General features: G+C 36.0%; 2 protein-coding genes across 6 annotated transcripts in view; one reads left to right on the forward strand and one right to left on the reverse strand.

Moving 5' to 3' along the window:
- CMSS1 (cms1 ribosomal small subunit homolog) overlaps positions 1 to 14,296 on the forward strand; it is a 383,859-nt gene that overhangs the window by 266,953 nt on the left and 102,610 nt on the right. Inside the window, exon 2 of one of the 5 annotated variants that reach the window (XM_072721624.1) lies at positions 3,618 to 3,669. The exons of the other annotated variants lie outside the window; for them this stretch is intronic. The gene's annotated coding sequence lies outside the window, so the exon portion shown is untranslated. The remainder of the gene's footprint in view (positions 1 to 3,617; positions 3,670 to 14,296) is intronic. 5 annotated transcript variants of the gene reach the window in all.
- The window catches only part of FILIP1L (filamin A interacting protein 1 like), a 296,680-nt gene that overhangs the window by 259,963 nt on the left and 22,421 nt on the right, over positions 1 to 14,296 (reverse strand). The gene's annotated exons all lie outside the window — the stretch shown is intronic.

Raw genomic sequence — 14,296 nt, forward strand, 5'->3', positions numbered from 1 at the left:
ACTCTGCCATTATCCTTGTGAGTGCCCAGTGATGCATGATATTTTTAAGTAGGCCCTGAGGAGAGGACTAAAAATTTCTCTCTTACAATCAAAGAAGCGGAAATGTTTGCACCTCTCTTGGGAGTGTTTTGAGATAGCAACCAGATTCAAAAAACTAAAAGCAGTTAAACAATAAGTAGGTTGAATTAAACCTTCAAGGAGTTTATAGAATAAAAAGTTAATGCAAAGCACTGTGTATTCAAGATAAAGAGGATTTAGGTAAATGGTGAGGGGAGAAGAATAACATTCCAGGTAAAAGAATTATATATTAAATAACCTTCAGGGCACCTGAGTGGCTTGGTTACTTAACCATCCACCTCCCGGTTTCAGCTCAGGTAGTGATCTCAGGGCTTCAGCTCAGGGTCGTGGGGTCAAGGCCTGCATTGGACTCCATGCTTGGGCAGTGGGGGGGTACTTGAAGATTCTCTCCTTCTGCCCCACCTCCCCCTCACTCTAGGTCTCTCTCTCTAAAATGAATAAATCTTTTAAAAAAATTTTTTTAAAAATGACCTTCATCACTAAGACTTAACTTGGAATGTAGATAATACAGAACAAAATAAGTTCATTAAGAATAATAAGTCTACTTTGTTGAGAGTTTTTATCACAAATGGATATTGTACTTCATCAAATGCTCTTTCTGCATCTATTGAGATGATCATATGATTTTTATCGTTTCTTTTGTTAATGTGCTCTATCATGTGGATTGATTTGTGAATATTGAGAAGTTTTTGTAAAAGAAACATAAAGCAGTTGTTAAAATAGAGTTTGGGGAAAACCAGTTTCATTTATTCAGACTCTAAAATAGAATGTCAGTACTATAATGGCCAGCTAAAAGATTGTTAATTATTCTAATAGTGTTAAGCTATTCTATTTAGAATTTAGAATTGGGCTTTTTAAAAGATAATAATACACACTGGTTTGATAACGATTTCATCTTAGCATTTTAGGATACAGATATCATACTAGTAGTTATGTATTTGGTCCTACTACTCAGTTGGAACAACCAAAGAAAGAACATAAATGAAGTTTCAATGTCCAATGCATGTTGGAAAGAAAATAATAGTTTTTATTGAAATGAAATGTCCACTAGAAATACAACCTTTAATATCAACCTAAAGATATCAACCTAAATATAACTTTGTATTTTAGCCAACAGTTGATTAATACAGAGCAAATACAGAAATTTTGTTTACATTTTTCTGTTTTAGTTCTAAGAATTAGAACAGCATCTAATAAAGTACATAATAGTTGTTTCAGTTCTTTATTGCTGCTTAACAAACCACTCTAAAACACAGTGGTTTAAAACAATAGAAATTTATTGTTTCATGACTGGGTGTACTTAGGTGGCTCTTCTCCACAACATGGTATACCCAGTCTCATGCATCAAGGTTCATCTAAGAGTTCTGCTGAGGCTGAAATATGAAATATGGCCCCTCATCTTCTAAGGCCTCTCTCCATGGTCTTCCCAGCATCCAGTAGTCTATAGCAGACTTCTCTACAGCATGGTAACTGCTTTCAGCAATACCAAAGTAAAAGCTGACAGTCCATTTTTGAAGCTAACTTACACCTAGAAGTGACAGAGGGTCATTTTTGACACTTTCTGCTGGTCAAAGCAGTTACAAGGCCCCCATAGATCCAAGGGGAGAGGAAATAACCAACACCTCTTGACAGAATGAATGACAATGAATTTGTCACCATCTTTAATTCACTATATAGTTGCTTAGTAAATATTTGTTGACTGATTATATAAATATTGCATTTGAAGTATTTTATGCCTTTGATTGTAGTTGAAGTGATGTTTATGTTGTCACTTTGTAGAATTTATTTTGTAGTTCATGAAAAATCAAAAGAAATACTTTATCATATCATCAAAAAAGTAGATTTTTTAATTTTTGAAAAGATACAGCCCATATCATTTGTGATTACTAGAACTCTTTTAAGAATGTGGAATGAGAATAGTTTCTAAATCCTTCTGATTCTCTGTTCATTGTGGGATTCTATTACTTTATATGATACTATGTGAATTCCCAAAACATTAATTACCTTTATTCACATTTCAGAATATAAATTAACTCCATAATAAAGCACAGATCAGAGGGGTTACTATCATTTTACGAATTCTATGGCTTATTATTCTTATGATAACCAAAGGAAAAAAAATCAAGGTTTGCTATCTCCCTTATTTAAAAAAGAATGGGGATCCCTGGGTGGCACAGCGGTTTGACACTTGCCTTTGGCCCAGGGCGCGATCCTGGAGACCCGGGATCGAATCCCACGTCGGGCTCCCGGTGCATTGGAGCCTGCTTGGGTCTCTGCCTCTCTCTCTCTCTCTCTCTCTCTCTCTGTGTGTAACTATCATAAATAAATAAATAAATTAAAAAAAAAAAAAGAATGCACACAAAATAAATTAGACATGGATATAGGGGGCTTTTTTCATTTTCTTTTTGTTTTATTAAAGTATAATGAATTCACATAGAATAATGTAATCTCTATCAAAGATTGCTTTGACATATTGAAAAATAGTAGAAAATGAAGGAGATGGGTCATGCAACTCAGAATGTACTGTGTGAGAAATTAAACCCATCAAAAAATTAACACAGTCTCAACTTTGGTCTTACAGCGTCTTTTAACTTTTGCTCCATTCTGCTGAAATAAACTATCCACTATTCTTAAGTGCTCATAAGCTAGCTGAGAAGAAAAAATAAAAAATAACAACAACAAGAACCCATATTTTTTAAATAACTTTAGAGTTCTAACTCTCCCTGAGCAGACTATTCCTACACAGAGAGTTTTATCAAAAGTCACCCATGTTAAAATGCAGATTCCTCGAAGTACCCCTGGACAATTCCAATTCTATAGTGAGAGGTAGAGCTCAGAAATCTGAATTTAATGCCATGAATGATACAGAGACTGGTAATCTGTAGACCACATTTTGAAAAATCCAACTTGTATTTCCTTCTACCAAGCCTAGAATGGCTAAAACTGGTAAAGTTTGAAAGCTAAATGCCTTGTCCTATTCCCTCATTGACAAGAAGCAATTGAAGTAGCAGTAAAGATGAAAACAGTGGATCACCTTTCATATAAAACAGGTTGTATACCACTGTTTATTATTAACCAACCAATATACTGATGGTTAATTTATGTCCTTGGAAACCTAACAGTATCATTGAAAACCAATGTCATGCTCTTGGATAGACTTTATCTTATCTACCAGTGCCAGCCACTTAAAAGAGTCTGATTGTACTTGGCACCGTATATCTTCCATCCATATTTGTGTAGAAAGATCCTCTATAGGTAATTGAGGGATTAACAGCTCATGAAGATCCTGATTGGGGCTGAGATCTTCTTCTATCTTTGCTTCTGCACCCCAATTATTGCCTCCTTGAAGCCCACATGCCAGTGTAATTTGATTTTACCAATGTGACTGACCATCACAGAAAGTTCTCTAGAAGGTGAATTTTTAGTTTTATACATTAACACAAGAAAATCATAGAATGTTTACCAAAATAGTTAATACTAGGTTACTATGTTATATCATCTCATTATTTTTGTTATTAATATTTTCTTTGTTGTTTTAGAGGAAGATTTTGCAGCAACAGCACTAATGACTTGTGCTGGATAAATCTTAGGGTGAGTTGTTCCTGTACAATGTAGTATGTTTAGCATCATCTCTGGTCTCTACCCACTAAATGGCAGTAATGTACTCCCACTGTGACAATTAAAAATGTCTCTACACGTTGCCTAATGCCCCTCAGAGACAAAATACCTCTGATTGGAAACCATTTTAGAGTTTGAGGCATGTCATATTTAGACTTAAGACTATTTTTAAAAGAACTGTCCCAATATCTTATGATATTCCTTCTCCATCTTTGAAAAAGTACTACATAACATTCTGGAAGTGTAATTACACAGGACTGGCAGGCTTCTAGATATACATTTTTAGTTATACTGAATCTTTAGAATGAAGTTGCAAAATACAAGAGCCTCTTGATTCTTCATTATATTGTTTGTAACAAGCCAAGAATTTCTGTTAGGGACACCTCTGGCTCAGTGGTTGAGCATCTACCTTCAGCTCAGGTTGTGATCCTGGGGTCCTGAGATCGAGCCCCACATCAGGCTCCCTGCATGAAGCCTGCTTCTCCCTCTGCCTATGTCTCTGCCTCTCTCTGTGTGTCTCTCATAAATAAATAATCTTTAAAAAAAGAATGTTATTGTTCAACTAAAATTATATAGAATAAAATGTACTGTGTAGAATTCATGGAATGGAATCTATGTTGTTTAATGTTCTGAAACTGCACATGTAAAAAATACTACTTATATGAGTTCATAGGCAAGAATTTGCAAATACAGTAGAACAAAAATTAAAAGGAGCTCCTCTATGCTGTTAGAGACAATGTTTTTTTATCATTACAATGAGAAAACTCATTCACTAAACTTAGAGCTTAAAGCTGCCAATTAGTTAATGGTTTTTATTCTCTTCTATCAGTAGGATATTATTCATTTCCAGAAATGTCTTGGAGAACATGGCCCATAATATCTGGGTGAGGCAGGAGCCAGCTATAAAAGCTTTTAACAGAAGCATGGTATCCATATTTCTGGTCAGAAGAATGCAGTTCTGGGAAAGAGTCCCCCAGGATAACTGCTTTGTAGCTACATAGTGAAGCTCCAACAAAATTTTTTTAGAGAGGCTTTAGAGACACCACACAAACATACCCATTTTTTTATACTCTTGCTTAAATTTATTGTTACATGTTTCTGTTTCTGTGAGGTCCATAAATGTCACAAAATCTGCTTGTCAGCATGATAGTCAAAGACTTAACCTTGTTGACTTAAGACACCATGTAGTTTGAAGAGATATAATTCACCCCTTGTGGTTTATTTTGTGAGAATAACCTATTGTACATTCCAAATTCTATAGAATTAGCTTGCGTGTGGTTTTGAAATAGGAATAAATGGAGGAGTCTTGTCCTTGTGGTTTTAATGTTTAGGAAAGTTCAAGTTCAATCTAGTAATTTAGAATGTATATGTTTGACTAGCTATATTTATGAAATTACAATTCTTTAGTAGCAATTTAAAACTCTAAGAAGTTATGTGTGGGTTTTATTGTTCAGGATCAGGCATGTTGGCAGTCAGTACCTGAGAGGGTCAAAGTTGTCTAGAAAATGATTCAAAGAAAGAATTTTTACAGAATCTCTAGAGTGCTTCGGGCACGTGAGTGGCTCAGTCGGTTGAGTATTGGACTCTTGGTTGTGGCTCAGGTCATGATCTCAGGATCCAGGGGATCAAGCACCACATTGGGCTTTAACGCTCAGCATGGAGTCTCCTTGGAATTCTCTCCCTTTCCCTGCCTCTCTCCCTCTGTCCCTCTCCCCACTTGTGCTCTTTCTCTCTCTCTAAAATAAATAAATGAAATATGTTTTTAAAGGAGTAGAACCTGTAGCTGCTTTTTTTTTTTTTCTAAGCCTTCACCAACTAGTTAATTGCCAAAGGATTATTTTGCATAGGCAGTTCTCAGAATTTGTTTTTTCAAAGTGTGTTGCCTGGAACAGCGAATTAGCATCATCTGGCAACTTGTTAGAAATGAAAAATTGGGGATCCCTGGGTGGCGCAGCGGTTTAGCGCCTGTCTTTGGCCCAGGGCGCGATCCTGGAGACCTGGGATCGAATCCCACGTCGGGCTCCCGGTGCATGGAGCCTGCTTTTCCCTCCATGTCTCTGCCTCTCTCTCTCTCTCTCTCTCTCTCTCTCTCTCTCTCTCTGTGTGTGTGTGTGTGTGTGTGTGTGTGTGTGACTATCATAAATAAATAAAAATTAAAAAATTAAAAAAAATTTTTTAAAAAAAGAAATGAAAAATTGGGGGCCTAGCCCCAGAAACTCTAGGAGTGAGGCCCATAAACCTATATTTTAACAAGCTCTCCAGGTACTTCTGATGCACACCAAAATTTCAAAACCATTGTTTTAGACTATCATAATCATTGTGACTTTTATTCCTGCCTGATTTGATGGTTATCTCTGATGCCATAAAAGGCAGATGATTTTTGCTAAGAAGAAAATACTATTTGCTTAGAACCATACTTTTTTTTTTAATCTCCCTTGAAATATGAGGTGTACATTTACTGTCACATTGGAAAAAAAGCACTAGTATTAACTTATTTCTGAGCTCTGTTTTTAACTTGATAAAAATATTTTTAACATCACCATTTCTTTGATTCTTGCCATAGATGATCTATAGTACATCAAAAGTATTAAGATTATGAGCATAATTATCAAAATAAAAATTATGTATTCTTCAATTGATTTACAGAGAACATTTCACCAAGTCATAGATAATTAGCATTATTTCTTCCTTTCATAAAATAATAATAGCAAACAAACTCATGGTTACCAGAGTGGAGGGGAGTGGGAGATGGGTGAAATAGGTGATGAGGACTAAGGAGGGCACTTGTTGTGATGAGCACCTGGTGTTGTATATAAGTATTGAATCACTAAATTGTATACCTGAAACTGATATTATGCTGTATGTTAGGTAACTAGAATTTAAATAAAAACTGAGAATATAATAATACAGTGCCTGCATTAAGACTCTAATTACCCCGCTACTTTTATGCCAACAGAAGGGTACTCTGTTTTTAAAGGAAAACCTTAGACTGTGAGACATCACCCCCACCCTTCATTTACTACATATCTGAGCTTCTAGATTCCTCATGTGTTACCTCAGTTAACCAAAAGCTTCATATTGTTATTTAATGCACATTATAAATAGGTTTAATGCCAACCTTTTGAATGGCTTGTTTAAGAAGGCCCTCCTGGACTCCCACCTGTTATTTTTCGCTACCCTATTGGGGAGAAATTTTTTTGATGTTACACACTTAAAAGTATGTTTAAAAGTATGTTACACACTTAAATATTTAATAAGCTTGGGTCAACCTAACTGGTTAATTTAATACTAATTAGGAATTCTGATCAAGGCTGCTTGCAGATTTACATTTTGGGTGCACTTTGAGATACATTGAAAAACTCAAAGAGAATTAGTAATGTCTTAAAAAGATTCAAATATTTCTTTAAAGGGAGTATCCACTAAAAACTGGAAAACAATATAGTATCATGAAAAGAAAGAATCTTATGATGGCCCTGTCTAAGGAACTGCTATGGTTTTTATTATATATATATATATATATATATATATATATATATATATATATTACAAGGAATTTATTTTTTTTTTCATACAAGGAATTTAAAATCATAAACTAGAGAGATCACTTAGGTATATAAGTAGAAGCATATGGATATACAGGTGGACCTCACTTTTTCCTCTTAGATGTGTTTCTGAAACATCAGATGAAAACAATATTTATAAACCAAATCATAGTTGTTAGTTGGCTCATATTACCATCTCAGAGGTCCTGGATCTTCCCTTTTATTAATCTAGGTGAAATATGGCTGCTAAAATACCTATTCCCATTTAACGTCAGCTTAGCATCAAGTTAATGAATTATAAAGCAGCCAGTATTTAAAGAACTACTTTTAAAGAATGAATCTAGGAATTATTTTACAGTGTAGTAATTCATTCCCTTTCTCTTTAGCTTCAGATTTTTCTGTCAAGTTTGTTGAATTGTGGCACATTTTTAAATATGTATGCATGGTTGAAGGTCTCAGCTGATCCTTCCAACCGGATCCTATCGCCTAAAATAGTGCTTCACAGCCCTGGCTAATCAAGGGAACCAGGAGAGGAGCTTTGAAAACTGCTGTTGCCCGGGAGCAACTGGCTGGCTTACTAGTAGGTAGAGCATGGGATTCTGGATCTTAAACTCTTGAGTTCAAGCCCCATGCTGGGTATGGAGCCTACCTGGGGGCTGGGGAAAAGGCTGTTGATCACTGGACACAACCATGCTCAATAGAATTAGAACCAGAGGGGATGGGACTGCTTTAAATGTGCTTAAGGTGATTGTATTGTGCAGGCAGTCCGTAATCATGTGCCTGAAAAGAACATTAATACCTCTGCAGCTTATTATAGTACACAGAGTGACTCTAAATTAGTAAGAGTATTTCACACCAAAGCGGCTAGTATTCTATGTCTTTCCTCCTCTTTTAAGAATTCATTTCTCACTAGGTTCCTAATTTAGGGAAAAAAATGACTGATTTCTACTGTATAGCAGAGTCTTTTTTATACATATGTTGCCCATTTGTCGCTATGCTTTTTCTAAGTACTTGGGATTTCTCAAAACTGCACATCAATCAAAAATCTTCTATTTCCCTTTGTCTCTGAAGAAAAAATGTCCTCATTCCTCCCTCTTATCACCAAGACCCACCTATGGTCCTCTTCCATGCTACGAGTCAGCACAGCCCTAAGATGTGGGCAGTAACGTCCTCAAACATAGGCATTCCATCTCTCATGAGGGAACTAAGTACCTTCCCTCCAACTGAAATGTTTCTGAAATATTCTTCAGCCACCTGAGTGTTCTGTCATTTTTGTCTGTCATCTGAGAGTCAAAGCTATGCATGTTGATGCGCTCCTTCCTAAGTGGCCAAATAAATTACATACGTTTTTTATTCATTCAGTATTTCTCTGCAGACCTCCACTAGCAGGAACGGAGGTGGTTATTTTTTCATAAAGGGTAACATACTCCCAGGTTGGATTTTAATGGAATACTTAGCTCCAGGTTAGATTCTTTGGCATAAAGGTCACTACGTTTAATATAGAGGATCATGAGTTTAGTCACTGGACAAGTTAATCAAATAGCTGCCGTAGTTCAAAAGTACATCTGCATTTGGATAAAATATGATTTGTGTTAGAGAGCTAAACTTGACATTTGGTTTCTCCCAGGTAATAAAATAACTTTTAATGAAATAAACATGTACCTTTCAGCAGCAAACCTGAATAAAGCACATAGCATAGTTGCATTTCCTTACTGGCAGTGTAGGAAAGCTTTGATCTGCCATAGTGGTTTCATTTTATGCAATCTGAAGTAGTTAACCTTTTTAGCTGATTAAGCAGAACAATCAGCACCACAGATAAAGGGACAGAAAAGTCATAAAATTGTGCTTTTTTGTACATCAACATCATTGATTATATCATTTCAAGTGCTGCTACCAAGAAAGAAAGATTCAGCTTCCCTGTTGGCACAAGTCCTTTTAGTTCTAACATTGTATAGGGACCAAAACAAGCTCTACTCACGTCTGTATTGTTACCATTACCCAGGTACCTGGCCCCAGGGAATGCTCAATACTTGTTTAAAATTTAAATAATTCTTAAATATTTAAAAATCATTCACCAGGCTAAAGTCCAAAATATGGTGTCTATTCCAACGGATCATTATAACCATTATAACCTACGGATCATTTTGGGTAAAACCTCTTTGAATTTTTGATAAAAATCCCAGGAAAGTTGGGAGCAACTCTCCCATTTTTTTTCACTTTTTAAAAATTTACATACAGTAAAATTAACTTTTTTGTGTAGAGTTCTGTCATATACAGTGATATAACCATCATCACAATCAAAATAGAGAATACTTTAACCCAAAAAAGTTCCCTCTTGCTGGCTTTTTAAATTAACCCTTCTTCCAGCTCTCAGCCCCTGGCAATCACTTTATTTTCTCCTTCTCTAATTTCACCTTTTCCTGAATGTGATATCAATAAGATCATAGCACTTTTAATCTGTTTTTTTCCCTTGACACAACATATTTGAGATTTGTTTAAATTGTTGCATGTACCAATAGTTTGTTCCTTTTTGCTGCTGTGTAATAGTCCTATCATATAGATGTATTACAGTTTGCTAATCTATTCACCAGATGAAGGACATTTGGGTTCTCTTCTGTTTGGAGGAATTATGAGTAAAATCAGCATAAATGTTTATGGACAGGTTTTTTGTTTGTTTGTTTGTTTGTTTCAAGATTTTTATTTATTTGAGAGAGAGAGAGAGCAGGAGCTGGGGATAGGACAAACCTAAAAAAAGTTTACTGAACCAAGGTCACAAAGATTTTCTCCTCTTTTCAACTGAAAATTTTAAAGAATTATTCCTCTAGGTTTTTACAATTAAATTTGAGAGCTTGTTGGGATAGAGGAAACAATAAAGAAGATAAGCCCCCATTATGTGTATTCCCTGAACATGTCCTAACTAAATCAAAAGCTTGATTTGTTAGGGAAAAAATAGTTCATATCTGAAATTAATATAAGATTCCACTCTAGCCTTCAGGCATTATGGAATGAAAACATCTGATTATGGAATGAGAACCCGCAAACTTTAAAATAATGCAATGAAGTAAGTTCTTAATTATCAAAGGGAATATATCAAGGCATAACTGATACATGGGCAGATACCTTTCTGGTTTCAAGATAAATTTCTAAAACCTAAGTCATTCTTTTTCACATATCAAAATATTAACGTTTGTGGAAAATAAATTTTTATATATTTTATACTCTGATAGTTCATAATAAAATGCTGAGAAAATGGTTGCATTTTCAAAATTGTTGGGACATAGCAGTTTCCCAAAGTCTTAAATGAGCACCAGGTTCTTGTTCTTCCCCTTTCTCTCCTCTATAGACTTTTTTCTCTCTTCATTGCTTCCACTAGTCCTCTTTCTAATTCTGACCTATCTTCTTGTCCTCTTTGCCCTGAAATTTCTTTTTCTTCCTATTTTTCTTTCTCCATCTTTTAACCCCCTTAATTCATTACAGTGTGGAGCCTGTTTCTTTCCTCTAGGTAATAGTTATTAAATGAGGTCTTTTCTTCCCTTTTGTCATTTAAACTTTAAAAAATATTTGAAAGAATCTTTTTTGTCCTGTAACTCAGTTTTTTAAAAACACCAGTTAAGTCACAGTTCACATGTGTGTGAAGCAGTTATGGTTGACACTCTCCTGAGAGGAAGTAATGAAATAAGGAGGTTAATGAAATAAGGAGGTTTCCCACCTCTGCTTCATAAAGCTTCAGTATTACAAAGCATCATCAAGGACCATTTTATCCATTTCCTGCTAGCAAAGTATCCCAGATTAAAAATTTACCTGATATGGTTAAAATTAGGTGTCTAAACATGGCCACTTTTTTAATGCTTTCAGGATCTAGTCCTTGTTCTCAGTCGCTTAAAGAGATTTAGTAATTTATTTATTTGCTTTCCAATTTTTTGGTTATATTTGCCATACAGAAATTATTTTATTTATTAGGCTTCAGTTGAATTTTCCTAATACTACTACATGCATATCTACAAGCTAAACTATCCAAGAAATTTACATGGCTTTGTAATTCTTTCCTATTTATAATAATAATGGCTAATTTCTTGAAAATTAAATTTCCTTTTTAGTTTTGCTAACTTTACATAAATACTGGATTTACTTAATTAAAGGCCTTAAAGAAGATAGGGGGATGTAGCTGTGAAGATTTTTCTGCATTCACCCATAGGTAGAAGTCGTATGTCAAGCAAAAAGCATATGAAGCAAGAAACATTTCTCTCTGTCTTTTAAGATGTCTTTTTTTTTTTTTTAAGAGATAAAGAAAATGTGCATAAGCGGAGACCGAGGCAAAGGGAGAGGGAGACAATCTAAAGCAGACTCCATGCTGAGTAGCTGGATCCCAGGACTGTGAGGTCATGACCAGAGCTGAAACCAAGAGTTGGAAGATCAACCAACTAAGCCACCTAGGCAACCCAAAAGCAGGAAACATTTCTAAGATAATCATGCTTTAGATTTAACAGAGTGGAATTAAGCTTTCATGATTATGGTTCTTTATATGGTATTCAATGACCAAATCATTTTTTTGATATCTTAACTTTGAGGGGAAAAAAATACCTTGCTACAGAAGAATTATCATATAAATATCAGTTTCATTAGGCATTTATATAAAGTAAGAATTCATTGTTCCTTAGTAATCTGGAAGAGAAGACACCCAGTGTGTAACTGAGGAAGATGTGGACGGGCTTTTTAAATAGCATGTGTAGTAGAAACAACTGAGTTCTAGTTTCCATGTTGGCCACCTACTAACTAGCTGGCCAGCTAAATAGAGCAAGTCAGCTAGTTATTTATTTTACATTTCTTCAACTGCAAAACGTAGGGATTGAGTTAGATGATCTATAAAAAGTCTCATAGTTCTGAACAAAACTCAAGGAGGGTAGAATCTTCTCCACCCCACTCCAAAGCTTTTCTCGTATAGAAGTGGATTTGTAGCCACTGAAAACCTTATACCGATTTTCTCAAAGCTCTTTGCTCCACTGTTCCTTCTCTGTGGTTGCTTCAGTAGAGCTCCTTTGATAGAGGACTTGCTCCAAGGCAGTTGTCCCTGGACGGTGAAGTGCTCTGTGAGAGCCACTTCTAAGTAGAGCCCCAGGCATCTTTGTCAGCTTGGGTCCGTTGTGCAGCTGTTTCTATTGTTTTATTCAGGATTCAAGTTTAATAGTCCTTCTCTTTAAGTCTTTAAGATAGTCAAGGGAACATTAGCTCACTGAAAATAATTGAAAACACCATTTGGAAAAGTGCAGCTGGGAATGCAAGCAAGAGATTCCCTTATGCTCATCGCGGTTTTTCAGGGAAGAGGTTATTCTACTTTATAACATTTTCTGATAAATTTTAAGAAAGTAGTTTCAAACTCAGATTTGCTGAGTCGTAGACTTTCAGAGCAAGACAGACCATAGAGACGTGTGACTTGCCCAGGACTTCCAGGCTGGTAAATTGTGAAACTGTCCCAGGATTCTCTACCTGGGTTCTTTCCTCACATGACCACCCTCAGTCTTTCCAAAGCCAAGTAGACTTTCCTGGCGTTGCAGTCATGTTCTCTCTAGCATTTCCTGTTGCCTCCTCTGCCCTGCCTCACTCTCAATATGAGTTTTGTCAAAGGGAAGAACGAGAGCTACATAACTGAGCCACTCATGCTGAGGAGAACTTATCCAAAAGAATTATAGTTTGTCTCCCCACCAGTCTCCAGGTGTAGGTGTGCCAGTGTGCCAGGCCAGGCTCACCCCCAAAATATGGTATCTCCAACCTTCCCCAGAGTTGGCCTGTCTCATTCCTTCCCTTTTAACCTAAAGCATATTTTAAGAAACCTTTGAAAGGCAACCTGGGCTTACAAATACTTTTAACCCAAGGTCTTGTGGAAAATGTCATTCTTGGAACCCTATCTTTAAGGGGGGATAAGGGGCTTATGCACGTATGTGAGTGTCTTCTTCCCCAAAACAAAGTGCTTTAATAAATGAACTTAAATAAATGAACAAATTAATTAGAAAGAGCTAATATTTTATAAGGGAAAAAGCACAGTGTGGGAAATTATGTAACAAGAGCAAAGCATCCAGTTTTAAAGATACTTTGCAGTGTCTACCATGTTCCTAAATAGTAAGCATCATAAGTTATTCTGTCACTAGAAGTATAAACATGTTCTGACTTTTAAGAGCCTGACTTCTGTTTAAGAAAACATACTGGCTCCTCATTTTTCCAGATGATCCTTGTATTTGAATCCACGTGAACATCCCAAATTCTTGTTTCTGCCATCTCTGGAAGAAAATAAAAATAATACTGGAAACCTGACAATTATCTACCAGTATCATTAGGCACAAGCTAAAGTTTTTGTAGACATTTTCCAACATTTCCTTAAAACAAAAGACTTTGTTTGGTATCTCTTTTCATGAATAAGAGATACATTGTTCTGGGGATCCCTGGGAGGCTCAGCGGTTTAGCGCCTGCTTTTGGCCCAGGGCGCGATCCTGGAGTCCTGGGATCGAGTCCCGCGTCGGGCTCCCTGCATGGAGCCTGCTTCTCCCTCTGCCTGTGTCTCTGCCTCTCTCTCTCTCTCTCTCTCTCTCTCCCTCTCTCTCTCTCTATCATGAATGAATAAATAAGTAAATCTTTAAAAAAAGAAAAAAAAGATACATTGTTCTGATTCCATGGCAGGCCTAAGTAAATACTAATTGAAATTCTAAAGGCAATATAGTGTGGTAGTTAACAGCTCCGGTTCTGGGGCCAGAATTCTCAGTAGAATCTTAACTCTGACCTTTAATAGCTGTGTATTTTAGGGCAAGTTGCTTAACCTCTCTGGGCCTCATTTGTGCCACATGCGTAAAATGGGGATAAGCTATTACTATCTACCCCATAGAGTTATTATGAGCAGTGGTCTTCAAAAATATACTCCCAAAATAATTAGAAAAAACCTACATACTTCCTCACACATTTTTAACTTGAAATCTAAAACTTTTCATCATTGGTTTCAAAGTTTATTTTGGTAAAGGACAGAAAGGAATAAATACTGTATAATGTGAAATAAGGTGAGAATTGGTGTGGCT

The sequence above is a fragment of the Vulpes vulpes genome, chromosome 1 (genome assembly GCF_048418805.1).
Source record: "Vulpes vulpes isolate BD-2025 chromosome 1, VulVul3, whole genome shotgun sequence".
Lineage (NCBI taxonomy): Eukaryota > Metazoa > Chordata > Mammalia > Carnivora > Canidae > Vulpes > Vulpes vulpes.